The following is an 18,262-nucleotide window of genomic DNA, read 5'->3' as shown; positions in this document are numbered from 1 at the left end:
GTGAACGCTCACATAATAACATGGTAATACAATGCCATAAACATGTGTCAGAGTCAGGGAATGGATGGCAAATTTGTAGTAGCCCAGAAAAAGAGAGATCTGAATTAAGATAAATAGCACTTATTTCTCAACACAAAATGAGGTTTATAAAGATGAGTAATGGAGATCAGAATTATCGCCAGGAGGTTCTCTGATTTGCTTCAACCCTATTATATATACTCAAATTTTGTATGCTGTTCAGTTGCAGGTAAGACTAAAAAGCCTAACATTCCACTTTGGAGATGCTGTCCACGAGAACACTGGGCTGTGTTCCCACATGTACATACAAGGAGGAAGAACTGAAAGATCAAAATGAAAAGAATATAGAATTTCACACCAATGGCTCTCAAGACAAAACTGAATATTTATTCAAATATTTATACTCATTTTGTGAACTACTGACTCTCCTCACCCAAACATGCGAACAGGATTAAGCATAGCTTTGGAGCTTAAAGAAACAAACAAACAGTCCCAAACTCATACTATGGAAATAATCACATTTTTCACATTTGACTTGAAGTTGAATTATTACCAGCAAAAATAGATTGTGGCATTGCAGAGAGTTAGTAAATAGCAGATAGAGACAGAAAGCAACAAAAATAACTCAAAGTAAAATTTTCTCCACATAATGTCCTGTAAAACATGTACACTTCAGTAGACTTCACCTTCATATGTGGCAAAAGACGTATTTGAATTCAGAGAAATAAGAAAGGAATTGGTAATATGACATTTTAGAAAAGAAGTTTCTTCTTCGCTGTGTAATTCTAAGAGGAGAAAGAAATAACCATGAAGCGCTTGTCCATTCTAGAGGTGTTTTTGTTGTTCTTTATTTCCTTTATAAAATGAACATCTTAATCTGTTCACAGTTTGGCGCATTAGCTTCAGTTCAATGACAGTTCTTCCACATACCTACAGACAGAACTGAAGAGGAGATGTGACATCTCAGGCTTTTTTCTATCCTTGCCTATTAACACACACCTGTGCTTAGAAGGGTAATATTGTTGGAACTCAACTAAGAAAGGGTTTTTTGTTTTTTTTTATCAAATGCTTGTTTATTGCAATGTAATAGTCACAGTCTTAATGAGGTACGGGCACAATTCTGATCCTTGACAGCTAGAGACATGGAACATTTTTGGGGTTCTTTCATCACTCAGATTTGATAATAAAAAAATGAAAAATGTGTCTTCACAATTTATTTTGAGAGACACTCAAACCAACTGAAAGTGGCTACTCAGGTTACAGGAATAAGGACAGCTTTGCCATTGGAATATCAATATTTTTATTTGGCGTTTTACTATACATCTGACTGCTCCCAAACTAAATGCTGCACTGAACAGAGAATGTTCTGTGAACTAGAACTTCCATTTGCTAGTAGATTTTTTTTCCATAAAATGTTCTTTGTAGTCCATATGCGTATGGGCATTTTAATTATTGATCAGAAGCTCTGTATCTGTGTTGTGAAAGAGTTCTTAAAAACTGAATAGAAATTCACATACATTTAGATAGAAATTCACATACATTTAGATTTTTCTCTTTTCTGGCTGTTCATGAGTTAAATGGTTATGCAACACCTTTCCTTACAAACTGCACTACATCTCTCCCACTGCTGCTCTGTCAAACCTTTCTGGGCCTGATTTGAGGGCCTCTGAAGTCAATGGGAGCCCAACCAATAGCATCAGCAGGCTTTGGGTCAGGTCTCTCTCTCTTCCAACTTCTTAGTAAGAAAAAACATATATAACACCAGAAAGGGGTAACATGTGTATCAGGTAATATTTTGTAATGTCTGTGGGTAAAACAATGGACTTTGGTCCACCTTTATGTCAAATACGTCAAGAAATCAGTCTGATACCTGTTCACTGCAAAGTAGGAATGAAAATCCAGCAAATATCTCTGACAGACTGAAGCTAAATTTCCTTGGTTAAGAAGCTGTCTTTCTGAAATGAAGTTTCTTTGATATATCTCTCTCACTTTGCTGTCTCACAGCTTTCTGCCCTGTCCCTTTTCCTTTGAAATGTATTCTGCACTGGCAAAACCCTCTTCCTCTGAAGTCAATGGGAGTTTTACCATTGACTTCAGTGGGAGAATGATCATACCCAGGTTGCAAAACACAGTGAGAAAAAATGTCATTCTCAAAGTTGAAAGTATGAAAGACACTTAAATGATTTGTCAGTTCCACTGTAAAACCTCCGGCACTGACCAGCTTTTCCGTGCGTTTCCCACAACTCACACCCGGCACCGCAGAACACAAAGCCCCGCGCCCCGGTGCCTCCGGAACTCGGCAGCGGAGTTGAGCCCCAGCCTGTGAGGAGTTAGCACAGGCACGCGCTAATCCGACAGCAAACATTTTGCAAGCATCAACCCTTCCCTGAGGGACGAGCATTCTGCCGCTGGAGCTCAGGGAAGCGCACGGGAGGGAGCAGCCAGGACGGGCTGCGGGCACCTAGCCGCTCCCCTCCGCAGGTGAGCGCCTGGTACAGCCCCCTCTCCGCCCGCCTCCCCGAACCCCGGCAGCCTCCGGGGCGCTCCCAAACCCGAGGGGGAAGAGCAGAGCACCGTCCCCGGCGTGCAGAGGCGCAGCGCGGAGCGGAGCCGCCTCCGACCAGCCCCAGCACGGGTGCGTACCCTTCGCCTTCTGCCCGTCCCCGGGGGACACTGCGCGGCGCGGAGCCCAGTACTCACCGCCGTGCCGCAGGCTGCACCCGGCAAAGCAGGCGAGGAGCCCCCGCCCCGGTGCCCGCTCCGGTGCCCGGACCCCGTCCCTCGGCGCCCACATCTAAGCCCCGGCCGCGCAGCTCGAAGTCCTTCTGAGGAGTACCCGGCCGGCCCCGCCGCCTCCCACCTCGGATCGCTGTCATCTCCCCTCCCCTCACCACCCCATGCTCCCCCCGCGGCGGACAGCAGCATTATAAAGCGGTTCCTAACCCGTGAGATCACGCACCGGCGGAGGTGCTGGTCCTCGCCGCTACTTACCGGGCATCCTCCAGAGCGGCGGGCGGGAGCGAGGGAGGAGGTGGGAAGGAGGGAGGGGGCTGCTGGCGTTGCTGCTCGGCAGCCTGGGCAGAGTGCTGCGAGTCAGTGCGTGAGTGTCTCCGGGCGTGTGTGCGGTGCGGTGCGGTGCCGGACACTCAGGCACCGAGGGACGGCGGGGAGAGGCGGCGGAGCCCCGGGGGCGCAGTGCGGCGCGGACAGGTGCGGCCCAGGGCGCCCCCAACCCCGCGGCCCCCTGCGGCCCCCCGCGCCCCGCCGCCGCGGAGGGAGCTGCCGGGGAAGGGGCTGGGGGAGGCGCGCATCCTCCCCGGGTGGCACACGCACCGCAGTCGGGGGGAGCGGGAGAAGGGATTTAAAAGAATGATAATAAAAAAGGTCTGTCAGCAAAAAAAAAAAAAAAAGAAAGAAAAAAGAAAAACAAAAAGAAAAAGCAAGCAGCGAAACTCTGCTCTACTTCCCGGCTGAGCTCCGAGCCCGAAAGCTGCGGTTCCGGGAGCCGCCACCGCCCGCGGCGCAGCACGGCAGCAGCTGCCGGTTGCGCCCAGCTGAGCGCCGGAGCCTCTCCCCGTGCACAGAGGAGCCTCCCCTCCCTCTTTCCATCCCTCCCTCCCTCCTTCCCTCCTCCCTCTCAGCCCGCCGAGGCAGGTGCAGGGCAGGGCCCTCCGCGCTCTGCGGGCAGCGGCCGGGCTCCTGGGGACTCTGCCGCCGCTGCGACGCGGCTCGGAACTGCCGCGGGCCCCGTTCCTCATACCGCAACTGCGGCGGTACGAGGAAGCAACGGCGAGGGCCCGCCTCAGCCGGGCAGCTGTGCGGTGCTCCCTGCTCACGCCTGCAAGCGCTCCTTCCCCCGCTCGGCTCACCTCCTGGCGGAGCGCGGTGAGCTGCCGGGAACGGAGCGAGGATGGTGCGGTGTTATCGCTTCTTGGGGGGAAGGCGGAGAGCCGGGGAGAAGGGAGGGTGGGAGGGCAGATTTCTAACAGTCGTATGGAAAGGGTTGGGGGGAAGGCATCACGCACCAAAAAAAGCCCGTTCTCAGGATAGAAATCAAAAATAGCCACAGCGGCAGTGAAAGTTGCTCGTTTTGTGATTTGCCTCGTAACGCTGCCGCTGCTGCCCGCTGCTTCCTACAGCGCACCCAAGAAGCATGCAAGATGGGAGAGGGGGAGCTGTATACTTTTGGCTTGCTTTTCCTTTCTGGCCATAGTTCTCTCCCTCAATCTTCCTCTGTCTCAAAATAAATAAATAAATAAAAATCCCCTCCAAGCCACCACACCGCCTGCCCCTGTGTCTTGCTGGAGAGGTGGCTCCAGGTGGTGTTTTCTGAGTCGGCAAGAGAAGTCTGCCGTGTGTTGCGGACATTCGACCTATACCTTGGGATGTCCGTGGAGGCCGCGCAGCCGCTGTCTCCTGCAGGCCGCAGACTGCGCGGCCGCGGAGCGCAGCGCCCTCCTTGCCCGTGTCCGGCTGCGCAGGGCCCTCCGAGCGCGGGAGGCCGCTGCTGCCTTCCCTCGCTCTTCCAGCTGTGAGAAGCGATGGTGTTTTCGGGAAGACTGGAGAAAATCTAACTTTTATTTACCAACAACTCACACCTTGATTAAAAAAAAAAAAAAGCACAACTAGTGCCAAACCTCAGCTCGGATCACGCAGCTTAATGTATTGAGCCAAAGGTAGCGTGGCTGTTTGCCAGACCTGTGATCCATTAACCTCCTTAGCTCATTGTTGGCAGCAACAATACCACCCGATCAAATTCTTGTATCCTAAAGGGAAGTCATTTTGTTTTCATAGTAAACTCCACTCTCCCATGTTGCAATTAAAAAGGGGCTCTTCAATAACAAAAGAGGTAAGAATGAAATATACTGTTTTTCTGCTACTCCATGCTTGTTTTCTGGATTAAAAACATTCACCTACACTCAAGGTAATATAGGCAAAGGGAGACAACACCACACGAAGACTTTGTAACAAGCCTTTTGAATTTTACCTTCTCCATTTAATTACTACTTCTTTAGACCACGGACAATTTAAAGGCTTAGTTCCAGTTCCTTTGCAGAAGGAAACCAAGCAAAGCTCAGCAAATCACAATTAGAATATGAAAAATTGGATGTACAGGGCTCTTGTTTTCTTTATTCTTTATATCTGAAAAACATAGATGCATATACGTATGTATGCTCTTTAAACCAAATACATTTCCTGGAGTTATATTTTTATACATAAATGTGTGTACACATGCACATGTTGTGTACGCGTATACCCATTGCATACATAATGAACTTCAGAATCAGTTTTAAAAAGATGTATAGAAAAAAGTATATAAAAGAAGCAGAGCTAAAAAAGAAGCAGAGCTAAAAACAGAGTTCTCAACTCCCTGCTGAGAGCTATAAAAAAAAGTGGAGAAGTCATAGAATCACTGATACAGAAATAGTATGAAAGCTATACCTTGCACTTCATTCTTTAAACAAGAAACTTAGTTAATACAGCTATGTTTGAGAAAAAATGTAAGTACTTTTTCCTTTCTCTTTCTTTCTTTCTTTCTTGGTTGCTTGCTTGCTTGCTTTTTTTTTTTTCTAAAGACATTTTGACATTAAGCTGTGGTCCTAATTGCCATGTGCAAAAAATTTGTTTTGGAAGGTGTACATTCAGAGAAGTTAAATCTGTCCTTGATTAATGGAGCTGTCTAGTCTGGGAATGAAAGATACATATGTGCAAAAAGGAGATTGATCCCATGAGGATCTGGCTCTGAAATATGGGAAAGGTGCTGGGGAATAATGCTAGGGTGAAGACAGCGAATACAAGAAGCTGGTGTATTAGAGGGGAAACTGGGCCTGGAAATAAAATACCACATCATTTGGAGAAGGTGACTGCGAGGAAGATGTTCATGTTCTTTCTCATGGCCACGTTGTTCTGTAAAACACTTCCCTTTGCTCATTAGTGGGTGAGAACTGTAAGGTAATACCTACATCCTCTCAGAAACCTCTGTTATTTCTAGATTGATACCTGTGGCATAGAAAAAGTTCTCCCTAAACAGGCCTAAAACTCTGGGAAATTCTAAAAATTCTAAATTTGTGGGATTCACTCACTTAGAGGATCTTTGATTTCCCTGAGGAGGAAGATTTTAGGGATTTTAGGGTATTTTTGTGTCTTTTGTATTCGTTTTTTGTTTTAGTTTTTTTGGCACCCAGATCAGTGCCTCAGACATGGTCATCTGCCACTGTGCTGCCTTAGCCTGAAGAAAAAAAAAGGCCCAAGACTCTTTGCTGCCTATTGCATGATTTAGTCTGAGAAAATGAAGTCTTGATCTCATTTTCATTAACATCAGTAACAAAATCAAGAAGTGACTGATACATCAGCAGAATGTTTTGAGTGCAGCAGAATGCCTGGCTTCAAGAGCAGATGTTTGGGATGGGAAAGAGATGTAAATCTATGCTTTAAAAAGTGTTAAATTTTGGCTGTATTTCAACCTGTTGTGGCAAGTGTAGTCATTAATAGATCAAAAATTAATTAAATCTTATCAATCCTGAAGATACTTTATTAAAAATCAGAGAGAGAGAGATTTTAGCTGGTTGGTTTTCACTATGTTTTCTTCACTAAGTCTGAAGTGTTTTTTCTCCTTGAGAGTGGCCTATTGTCATATGGAAGAGGTAAAGGGCTTCAGATTGCACATGTTGTGTGGGATTAGCTCATGCAGATTCATAATGGTCCTGGATATCCAAGCTTCCAGCCCATCACATTGTACAGAAAATGTGATATTTGGTAGCCATTATTTTTTAAGAAGCCATATTTTAACTCAATAACAGTTGAGCTTTCTGTTACTTATTAAAAATCTTTTTCATGAATTTGTTTTTATTCTAAAGGCTTTTCTATGTCTTCCTTTTTTTTTCATACTACAGGCTTCACTGTGTTTATTTTCACTACCATAACTTAAAGAACTACACACCACTTATTACAAAAATGGCAATAAAAATTGCACTACATAATAAAGTAAACAGAACTTGACATTGTCTGAGAAAATGCAAAAAGATCAACAATAGATAATAGAAGTAGGGAATAAGAGAATCACCCGGAGAATCATTGGGTTGGAAGGGACTTAAAAGGCCATCCAAATCCACGCTCGCTGCTATGGGAAGGGACCTCTCATGAGATCAGGTTACTCAAAACCCAATCCAACCTGGCCTTCAACACCTCCTGAGATGGGGCATCCACAGCTTCTCTGGGCAGCGTGTGCCAGGGCCTCACCACCCTCACCATGAAGAATTTCTTCCTTATATCTAATCTAAGTCTACTTCTCTTATTTCAACCTCCCTTGTTCTATCACTATAAGCCCTTGTAAAAAGAGTCTCTCCATGTGCACCAGTCCCAGTCTCAATTCTCACAGATAAGACTGGTAAAATTTAAAATCTTTGTTTTTATTATAGTTGCTGTATGACTGTAACATCTGTAATCTCATTGATCCCTTTAAACCAAGTGAGTTTTTTGACACTTGAAAACAATGCTTTCTAGGTGAAAAAAATATGGAGAAAATTATACCGAGTAGTACGTGATGGTTCCTCCTCTTTATATAACAGAAAAGAACCAGGGTTGTGGCTTGAAATACTGGTGTTCCAACAAAATATAAAATTCAGGTTGCAATTCAACATTTGACCATTGAAATTCATGCTGTTTTCTCATATATAGATATATTCTCTCAATTGTTAAAAAATAATGTAGTAAATGGTAATAGGAATACGTTCTACCTGCATTTTCAGTTTTATATTCTATTTCCAATTAATAATTCTGGTAATTAGAATATAGTGAGGTTTTATTTTTTAAACACCTAATCTTACACAAAGGTATGTTTTAGGCAATGATATCCCAGTATTTTAAAACTTGCATTCTGTTCCATTTGTAATATCTCATGCATCAATCTTTTATTAACATACAGGAGGTTGCTGAAAATTTATGACTTTATTTTATGAAAAAAAATTGTGCCCTTCAAAAACTTTATAAAAAGTAATATGTTTAAGGATCTTAAGGGATTATGTAATTTAATATATTACAAGAATAGAGATAATTTTTAAGAAACCTAACCAGTATTCTTCTGTCATGTTGGAACTTGCCATCATAAGCCACTAAAAATATGCTTCACTGAGTCAGGAAATACTGCATTTTTTTTTAGCTGTCTGCATATTATTGACTTTTCTGGTTTCTGCAAACCATTATATCAGAAGTCCCTTCCCACCATTGTTTTTAAACAAGAAAAAAATCAATTCAAATCTTAGATATACAAAGCAACAAAGGTAATCTAACCTTGACACATTTCAGAATTTATATCATTTCCTTCTTTATTTTGTTGAAGCTCTGCTTCACAGGCTTATCCGCAATACCTGAGAGTTATGACAACTCTTTCTAAATATACAGGAAAACATACTAAAGCATAGTAGGTTGAGAGCCAGATTATTTAAAATCATAGTGAAGTGTGACTAGCATATTAAAGAGCAACTTTCATCTTGGGGAAAAAAACACCCAAAGATACTATGCTTGTAATCAAGTTCAGATTTTAGATGTTCATGCATGACTCCTTTTAGGAAGAAAATTCTGATTTGCAAAGACCTAACATTAATTTTAATAGAAGATCAATGGATACATACATCCAGAGTTTTTTTGTCATTGGCCACCCATGCTAGTTATCATTTTCACAAGTTTATGATGCTTTTACTGCTTTGTTTATGTCTAAACTAACATATTTGTCCTACTGACCCATTTTCCATTCAGCACAGAAAAAATAATTGCAAATATAAATAAATACTAAGATACATAAGAGGAATAACTCTCAGCTATATTACTATAGCTTTCACATATATTTTCTTCTATTTTGTTTTACTTGTTCATTATTTTTATTTCCTGAAACAATCTTATACTGCTTTAGTTTTTATGACTTTGGTAAATTTTGGTGATCTGACCTGAAATTGTTTTATGATGGAGGCTTGCCTCAGGCTGCATATTTTAGCTTGCCTAGCACAAAAGACTTAGCTATATCCAAGGACAAGGTTGACTTTACCTTGTTTTATTTCTTGATAATATATTCCTTGTAAGATTTACTTGCTAAGAACTTCAGCACCTGAGAGTAATGGAGAAGAAAGTTTTAAGTTGGCAGGGTAATAAGTATCTGTTTAATTGAGAACCCCTTGAAATCTGTCAGATTCCCTCATAAAATCTTCCCAGTTCATGGACATTTGAAAATTGTTCATACACATTAAATAGCAGTTTGAGTTATTCAGCTAAATGCATACATTTAGCTGTTCTCCATCCAGGTGTGTTCAGATACTCCCTAGTTTTGTCTCTCACAGCACAATTGTTCTGAAGTAGGAGTCTGTCTTTCCTGTGGTCTTCATTTGGTTAGAGACAAAGCTGCACTAAAGAAGGAGGTTTACTCAGCAGAGCACAGGACTGCAGGCAGTCCTTTCTGGATTTCTTGGGATTAGGGATCTGGCAAAGCATGAGAAGGAGATTTCAGTGCTCATTCGGATGAAGATCCGAAGCCTGAGTGAAAATGGTAGTCATCTGACTAAACTTCGATGACTGTACTCTGATGACTAACTGCTAGGTAATAGAAGGGAGCTTGAGAAGAGACAACGAATATGGCTGTGTGGCTGTCAGATGAGAAAACTATGTGAGAAATTTGTAATTTTGGAAATGTGATATGGAAAAAGAAGAAATCTTAATACTGAGGACCATAGTTGACTAAGTGAAAAGAGTCACGTGAAAGCAAGCCAATGAAGATGTGAAGATGAGAATGAAGTCCGCAAAATGGGGGAAACAGAGTGAGAAAACTGGAATCAGACACAAAGGCAGAAAAAGAAACAGAGGAGTCTGAAATACTGGAACATATTGTCATGCAAAACTTGGAACCATCCATCAAAAAGTGCTGCATTTCTCTGTTATCAATAAATATATTTGAATCTTGTTGGTAAAATGTGCTCCTCACTCTTTTCTGATTCTGCTCTACACAAGGGACTAGTATCTTTCACTGTTGTCAATCCTGACATACCTACTGGCAGAAATATAACCTGTAGGTCTAACTTTCTTACCACAGTGAATAAATTTGTTGGAATGAGGCCATTTTTTTGAAACTTTTTTTCATTCTCCCTCATAGAATAGAGAAGAGATGAAAAATGGAAGAAAGGGGGAAAAAAATAAAAAATCAAGAGAAAGAAAAGAAAGAAAAGAAGGGGATCCTTTGTGACCCTAAAGTTTGGCTGCCATGTATTAGGCAACATTGAAATTGAAGTTGTCTTTCCTAGCTCTACATGTTTTCTCGCTTCCCTACTTGTGGATATAAAATATAATAGAATTTTTAATTATGAGATTATGTAATAGTTTTTTCCCCATCAACTTTGGAAATCTATCACTGCAGAAGGTGAGTCCTGCTCAGTGACTAAGCAGCTGTGCAATGATTTTTTTTATTTTCAATGGCATTCAGGCAAGTGAGATACTTTTTACCAATTTGTTCAAACAGTACTAAGAAAAATGTATCAGTTGCACCTTCTGAGGAATTCTTCTGATACCAGACAATACGCCCTCTACATGCCTCATAAATTAATATTAATTTATTACAACAACATTCCTGTTATTCCAAGTGTAGAGATGGGAACTGAGACATAGCAAGTTAAAGCAGTAGTATCTGCTGATTTTGAGTGTAAAATACCTAGAAGTGATTATTTTACTTACTGAAAGATTATTGTGAGAGGTGAGAAGAGGTGAGCACTTCAACAGACAAGACCCACACTTTAAAATAGTGTGTACAAATAGACAATACTCATAGCTTGAAGGTAATACATGAATAATTAATTTTTTGTGAGTTTTCCATCATTGAGAAATGCAAGGGCATAGTATCCTGACCTTCATGTCACCATTGAAACAGCTTAAGAATGAAACATTCACTGAAATTCACCTTGAAAATGAAAGCAAAGATAAAATGAATGACAGCACTGTTTATGAGACAACTCGGTTTACCCTTAGAGATGAATTCTCTGCACTAATGAGGAGAGGTTCGCAGCAAAATATACCTTCATAATTTGTGTCTGAGCTGAACTGGAAATGACCTATACTTTAAACTTAAATTGTAACGAAGTATTAGTTTTTCCAACATCAGGAAAATCTACCTCCCAGAATAATCTGCTCCTCAAAAGTTTGTTGAAATTTTATTTTGGAGCTAAACTGGAAAAAATTGTCTACTGTCTAGAAGCGCCTGGAAATTTTCCAGCTTTGAACTTGACAGCTCTCTTCACTTTTGGTGCTGTCATCGCATTATTTTGAGCACTTAAAATATTGTACTTATAGCAGAAGAAAAGATCCAAGCAGAACTAGAGGAGATTGAAATTGCTTGGAACTGCTGTGGGCTATAAGCCTTTGCTTCTCTCCAACTTTTCTAACAGTAGAGATGCCAAAATAACCTTTCTTGTCTTCTGGATGAACACACTGAAGAAATGGTGAATTAGGACAATTACTCCTTTACTGACCTCACCAAGAATCTTCTTTGCTAAACTATGCCTTCTGAGAATTTCAACAGCACATGATATTTTCAAATTCATTTTCCACTGACCCTGAACATCCAAAGCCTGAAGATTAAGAATGTCTGACTGATATGTAAGATATATGGCCTGGTAAAATCTACCACAGAGGATAAAAATTTAGGGAAAGCTTTCTAAGAATCTCCAACTGAGTATTCCTGCTGAATTATTCCCTTGTTGGCTAAGGTACTGATAATGAGAATACCTTTGCTTGGCCAAGATTTACCAATCTGTCATATTCCCATAAAAGCCAGGTTAAGATCAGACCAGCTAAGCACTCCTTTTCTTCCTCACTTCTGTAACCACCAGGACTCTCCTTTATGCTAATTTTACCAGTTCTAGTGTGACCATGCTGCTGACTGCTTCTCTAAACTTTGACTGATCCACATGCCTATTTGAATCCACAAATCCTGATCACAATGGAGAGATACTGCAGAGATAAACTGTCTGCTCTTCTCTATGGAAATCACTAAATCCATCATGCACTCTCAGTACATTAACTTTGCTGATGTTTGCTGATTTTCCTCCTTGAATTATCTGTCAATCCGTAATGAGTTCTGGACAACGGAAACTACTGAATTTCTTTAACTCACGCTCTAGGTTTATGAAAAAAAAAGAAAATAACTACAAGTACATATTGAATGTATGAATGTATTTCAAGAGCAGCTTGTGAATGTGATTGTTTACATTTACCTCCATATTTAACAATTTTTTTTTTAATAAATCAAAACACTTGGCATCATATATGTAGTTAAATTTTCATTTTGTGATACATGTAGCTGGCAGAAACTGAGAGAACTAAGCAGCATCTGCATGGCGAGTGACATCCTAAAAGTGCACATCATCTTTCTAGTTGCTTCACCGTATTTTGCAGATGGTGTACAAGTTAATTTTTATCTTTCAAGTCCAGTTAGGGGAATCTAATATTTGGCATTGCTCATCTTTCTCTTAAGAGACACACATCACTGAATCTGAATGCATTTACTTATTACAGAACTATATATTACCCTTCTAGAGTAATTTAGAAACACTGCTGCCCCTGGAGTCTACCTAGTGAGAATGAAAGGAACTATTGTAACGTATTCAATTTCTCTTCTGGCTCAGGCTCATTTCAGATAATCATAATTGGATTAGATCTACCAAGATCTCTTTTAAAAGATTTACTTCTATGTAATCTAACTGTGAAGTCACAGTGAAATTTCCTCGTGTAATGGCTAACAGACTTTTTTTATTTCCACCCAATACCTTTATGTCTTTCTAGTATATTCTCTTGTTTCAGCATTGTTGTTTAATGAGCCTTTTCTTCTTTATTTCATCTATCCACTGAAGCATTTATAGACTCCAATCATATCTCGCTCTACTCTGCTCTTCACATTTTTCTACCAAGAAAACTGCTTTATGCTCATCTTGAAAATTGGGCCTTGATTTCTTCTACAGCCCTCTCTGCACTTGTTCTCAGTCAAAGTTACCTGTCCTGATCAGAAAACTTAATATTATGCAGGCAAGGCTTAACCAGATCCAAGCATAATTATGCCAGTACTTGCCTATCTGTCATGGATTTTTGCAATAAATTTTCAGTTTGCATTTGTCCTTTTTATACTGTATTGTAGTGGCAGCTCATTCATCCAGAGACTATAATATCCCATTCCTACAAAACATTTCCAGATGGTATACCTCCAGCATACCGGAGGATCTTTTCTTATTAGCTCCATTGCATAACCCTGTACTTCAATCTGGTTTTATTTCTATTAATCTCTATGTTTTGATATTATTTTCCAATCTCTTCTCTTCTAACTTCCATTTCATGGCATCAGCAAACTTCATAACCACACATCTTAAGCAGTGCCAGATCAGTAACCATATACAAGATGACTTTCTAGATCATATTTTGAAGAACTTTAGCTTGATACTACTTTCTGAAACACCTGTATGCTGATATCTATAAAAATATACTTGCCAATTTTACAATTTCTCGATTAATTCTATCCTTTTTTTTCTATCCTTTTTTTCCCAGATTTACTAATAGCTTGACAATTACTACTATATCAAATATATCTATCTGATGCCTAGATAGAAAATCTTGTTTAGTATAAAAATAGTTGTCGAAGAACAATATGGATAAGGAATAATCTCGTGATTGTTCTGAAGGAGAAAAAGGGCTGTTTTCACATTTTTTTTATTATAATGAGAATCCTTTCTCAGTTGCATTAAAAAAAATATTTGTGGCTGCTTACATATTCGAGCAAAACAGAAGTTATGATTTTGATGCTAGAGGAGATAAATATAGTCTGTGAGATGTGAGGATTCTACAAAATCAAGTCCATCCTTTCTAGTTCTCTATCTCGATGAGAATAGCTGTCAGAAGAATTTATCTTTTGAGCTGAAATTTTCAATGACTTATTTGAAGTCAAGTTCTTCCACTAAATATTAATGGTGACTCTTACTGATTTCTGTGGAATCAAGATTAGCTGTAAGAAATAAGTTATAAGAAATAAATTAAACTTTTGAAAAAGTGACCAAAAGCAGATCTTTGGTCATAACTGAAAAGAGTTAGGAAAAAATATATATTTCTCCATTTATTTAACAGAAAGAATCATTTAATTTTTGTTTTGTTTTGAAGAGCTCTGTAGCAGCTGTGATATAAGGAGTAAAAATGTCATATAAGTAGGTCATTATCTACCAAGAATCATCTACAATATGCAATAATTTGTAAATATACTCTGCAGCCTTGTAGGCAAAATTACTATGGTGGGCAGTGACAATACAATATTCCCATGAGACAATTTACCAATCAATTATGCATCTCAGACCATTTTTTTCATAGTACGTGGAGTATATATTATCTCCTCCATTTCTCTACATTTTATGTCAACATAACTCACACATCTGTATTTACTTTGTGACTGATCATATATATTACATCGAGTTTGAAATAGATTATTAAAATATGCATACATGCTGTGTAATTTCTTATGTACACAGATACATGGACTGCCAGTGCTGCCAAGTGTTGAAATTGGCTTTTTATTTTTTTCCCATATCTCAGACTCCTTTTTATTGCTTGATATATGCATTTTTCACAAACAACTTTTCTCATATTAAGCCCAAATAAGCATTTTAAGTATAAGTCTCGCTTATTCTTTTCAGAGCAAAATAAGATATTAATCCAATGCCAAACAGAGTTTACAAGAATGTAGTTCAGACTTCACACTGCAAAGTGCTTTTAAGTACTATTTTTCTGACAAGATTGGTCTCTAAACACACTTTCATTTCAGTGAAAGAGCTATAGAAGGCACAGTAGAAATATGGAGAATATTTCGTTCCTGTTGATTTATTATAGTGAACTAACATAATGAAGGATGACAAATAGGTCTTTTTTGTTATTTTATCCAGAAAACTCTTCTCATTAAAATGTGAATGTTTTCTGTATGACTGTCAGGAGTAACATATTTAATTACACAAAAAACTGTATGTCATGTGTTGTGAATGTAATATGGACCGCAAAAGAAAACAACAATCAAACTGCATATTGATGAATAAAATGTTGAAGGGGAACTCGAGGCCTACACTTTAAGGCGGCGCATACACTCATTGAAAAGAGAGTAAAAAATGTGTGTGTGTATATATATATATATATGTTTTTTAAAGGCTATGGTGGGTGAAAAATATTGTATGGAGACTTTGTCTTTCTCTTTTATTCTGTCTTGTAGGATTACACTTGTTGCTGCCATTACAAATAAAAGATTAGTATACCAAAATATCCATACCTAACAACAGTATAACGATAGTGTATAATGATATATGCTCTCTTTATTGTATGTAAATCAAGTCATATATACTCTGCTTGTAATTTATATAGGTTATTTATTGTTCTCTGTATATACATATAAAATATAGACATATTAGTAAATAAATAGTAAAATACTTTCATATCTAATTCAAATCCACACTAAATTCAATAAAAGGAAAATGGACATGAATTTGACCTTGTTCATTCTGATAAACAATAAAACTTAGAATTTACAATCAAACCTGTCTAAATGAAAGTGGTGGTCATGTGCACTACTCACTCAGTAAAAACAGTAAAAACCAGTTTCATGATAATAAATTATGGCCAAAAAAAGCGCTTTTTTTTAAATAGCATATACAGCTACAGCTATTTAATACCTGTATTTTCTCATCAAGCCCAAAAGAAACAGATTGAAAATGCATGCAAAATGAAGAGTTAAAACACAATATGGTAAAATTAAGAATTTTTCAATTTTATTTTCTTGATCATTACGCAAGTTTTATCGTGATCAATCAAAAAGAAAGAAGACATTACCATATATAATGAAACAAAACTAGCACTCTGAAGTCTTCAAAAACGTAGTTTCAAAAAACTCCAAAACCTTATGTCAACGGTTTACAGGCATTCGGGCCAGTTCCATGACAAATGGGACGGGGGACACACGGGCCCACGCCCTGGGAAAAGGGAAAAGGGGAAAAGGGGAAGGAGATGGCCCTGAGAGCAAAGAACAGCAGCAACAATCTGAGGAGAAACAAACTAATTTACTAAATAAGACATTGGAATGCAAAACAACACACTAAATACGATATAATTACAATTTAAGCTGATAAATCCAATACAGAGAGAGAAAATGTCCCAAAATCAAGGTAGGCCTTACTCTACTACCAACCATAAGATGGCTGGAGAGCGAGGTGCTGCTAGGACAAGAGATGGGCGGAAAAGAAAGGGACGAGGTCTCGTGCAAGCTTTTATCTTTTCTCTCTGGCCAGAAATGGTAACAGAGGAGCAAAGTACCTTGGGGAATGTAGTAGTCCTTCTCTGAGAACCAGGTACATACACTACATGATGTTATGATGTGGAATACCAATAACTGAAAATCATAAAACCATGACACCTTAATACATTGATACATTGAATCTAAGATTAGCTTTTGTAAGTTACTTTGAAGACAGAAATTTTGCAAGAATGGAAGGATCATTGCTTACCTATTATTTTTACCAGAAAATTTTTGTTCTTTCATATTGCCATTAGCTGTTTGTTACATTTTGTTTTGCTTCCTCATGAAAAAAAGAAAAAGTTGCACTGCAATGGCACAAAAAATGAACAAAAAATTGAGCACAACTTCCAATGTTTCCATTCATAGAATTATTGAATGGTTTGAACTGGAAGGGATCTAATGGACGATATAGTACAAACTCTGCTGCCACCTTCTACTAGACCAGGTTACTGAAAGCCTTATCCAGCCTGGCATTCACAGCTTCTCTGTGCAACCTGTTCCAGTGTCTCATCAGCCTAAAAGTGAAGAATACCTTCCTTATATCTAATCTTTCTACAACAGGACTCACTCCAACAGTCCATATCCTTCCCGGGTCAGGAGACTCAGAGGTGGGTGCAGTATTAATGGTGAAGTCCCACAAGAGCAGAGGAAAGGGGGAGAATCACCTCCCTTGACCCTCAGTCACACTTCTTGATGCAGCTCAGGATATGGTTGGCATTCTGGGCTGCAAGAACATACTGCCAGGTCATGTCAAGCTTCTCATCAACAAACACCCCAAGTCCTTCTTCACGGGGCTGCCCTCAATCCATTCTCCACTCAGACTGTATGTGCTTTTGGTATTGCCCTGATCCAGGTGCAGAACCTTGCACTTGGCCTTGCTGAACTCCACGGCATTTACATGGGCTCACCTCTCAAGCATGTCAAGGATTGCATTCCTTTCCTCTGGTGTGTTGACAGCACATAGTTGCAGGTCTTTGTGTCTGAAGCCTGTTACTGTGGCATTTTTTTTATTGCTAGTTAAAAACTTGTTATTCCTTGCACATACAGGGGTGCAGTTAGCTTTAACTACTTGGGTAGAGGATTTCCAAATACACAAACATTGGAAATGCTTAATTTTAAATAATAAATGAGCCTTATCTTAATGAGCCAAGTTGTTAGAAAGATTTCTATCCATCTATATCAACTGGCAGAGATGTTTATCAGTGTGGAATATTTTGCTAAAAAAAAAAAAGCACAGAAAAACCAAACATAATAGGACAAAAGTCAATATTTCTTTCAGTAATTATTGCTTTTTGTATAATGTTGCTTGGAATCTTTTATTTAAAATGCACTGTCACATCTGCCTGGGTTATTCCATACCACATGACTTCATGCAGAAATCTCCAAAGCTGTGGTGTAGTTGGCCAAGGTCTGGCTGCTGGATTGGCTGGATATTGGTCAGAGAGGATGAGATATTGCATTGTGGATATATATATATATATATATATATACATATATATATACACACATAGTTATAATTGCATTTCTTTTTCAATTTTCTTTTTCATTCTTAGCAGATAGTTTTTATCTCAATGCAGGAGTTTTATTTTGTTTCCAGTTCTCATCCCACTTCGGGTGCATTGAGCAAGCAGCTGTGTGGTGCTCAAGCTGCCTGCTGAGTTAAATCACAACAGCTTTCTACAAGACTCTATTTCAAGAGTCTATTTCTATTTAAATCTTTCTAGGTCATGTTTCAGTGCCTACATTCAGTGTATTTTGTTGTTTCTCTGTTCATTTGTTTGTTTTCTGGACCTAAGTATATTAACTACATGCACTACTATTGAATGGCAGGAGTCTATCTAAATGGATTTAGAACTCTTTCTCTAGTTCAAGTTCATGCCAAGAAGCCACAGAGAGCCTTTGAAG

The 18,262-nt window shown here is 39.3% G+C and overlaps 1 protein-coding gene and 1 pseudogene across 6 annotated transcripts in view; one reads left to right on the top strand and one right to left on the bottom strand.

Annotated features, from left to right (window-relative positions):
- Positions 1-4,156, bottom strand: part of HS3ST5 (heparan sulfate-glucosamine 3-sulfotransferase 5) — a 193,954-nt gene extending 189,798 nt beyond the window's left edge. For 4 of the 6 annotated variants that reach the window (XM_021391689.1, XM_021391686.1, XM_021391685.1 and 1 more), the window contains exon 1: positions 3,010-4,156. The gene's annotated coding sequence lies outside the window, so the exon portion shown is untranslated. Of the gene's footprint in view, positions 1-2,718; positions 2,842-3,009 lie in introns of those variants that run through there. The other 2 variants (XM_021391691.1, XM_021391687.1) reach the window with 2 other exon arrangements.
- Positions 4,404-18,262, top strand: part of LOC110396383 — a 39,595-nt pseudogene continuing 25,736 nt past the window's right edge.

This window comes from Numida meleagris, chromosome 3 (assembly GCF_002078875.1).
Source record: "Numida meleagris isolate 19003 breed g44 Domestic line chromosome 3, NumMel1.0, whole genome shotgun sequence".
Lineage (NCBI taxonomy): Eukaryota > Metazoa > Chordata > Aves > Galliformes > Numididae > Numida > Numida meleagris.
The sequence above is the reverse complement of the archived record's forward strand: the minus strand, read 5'-3'. Positions and strand labels throughout refer to the sequence as shown.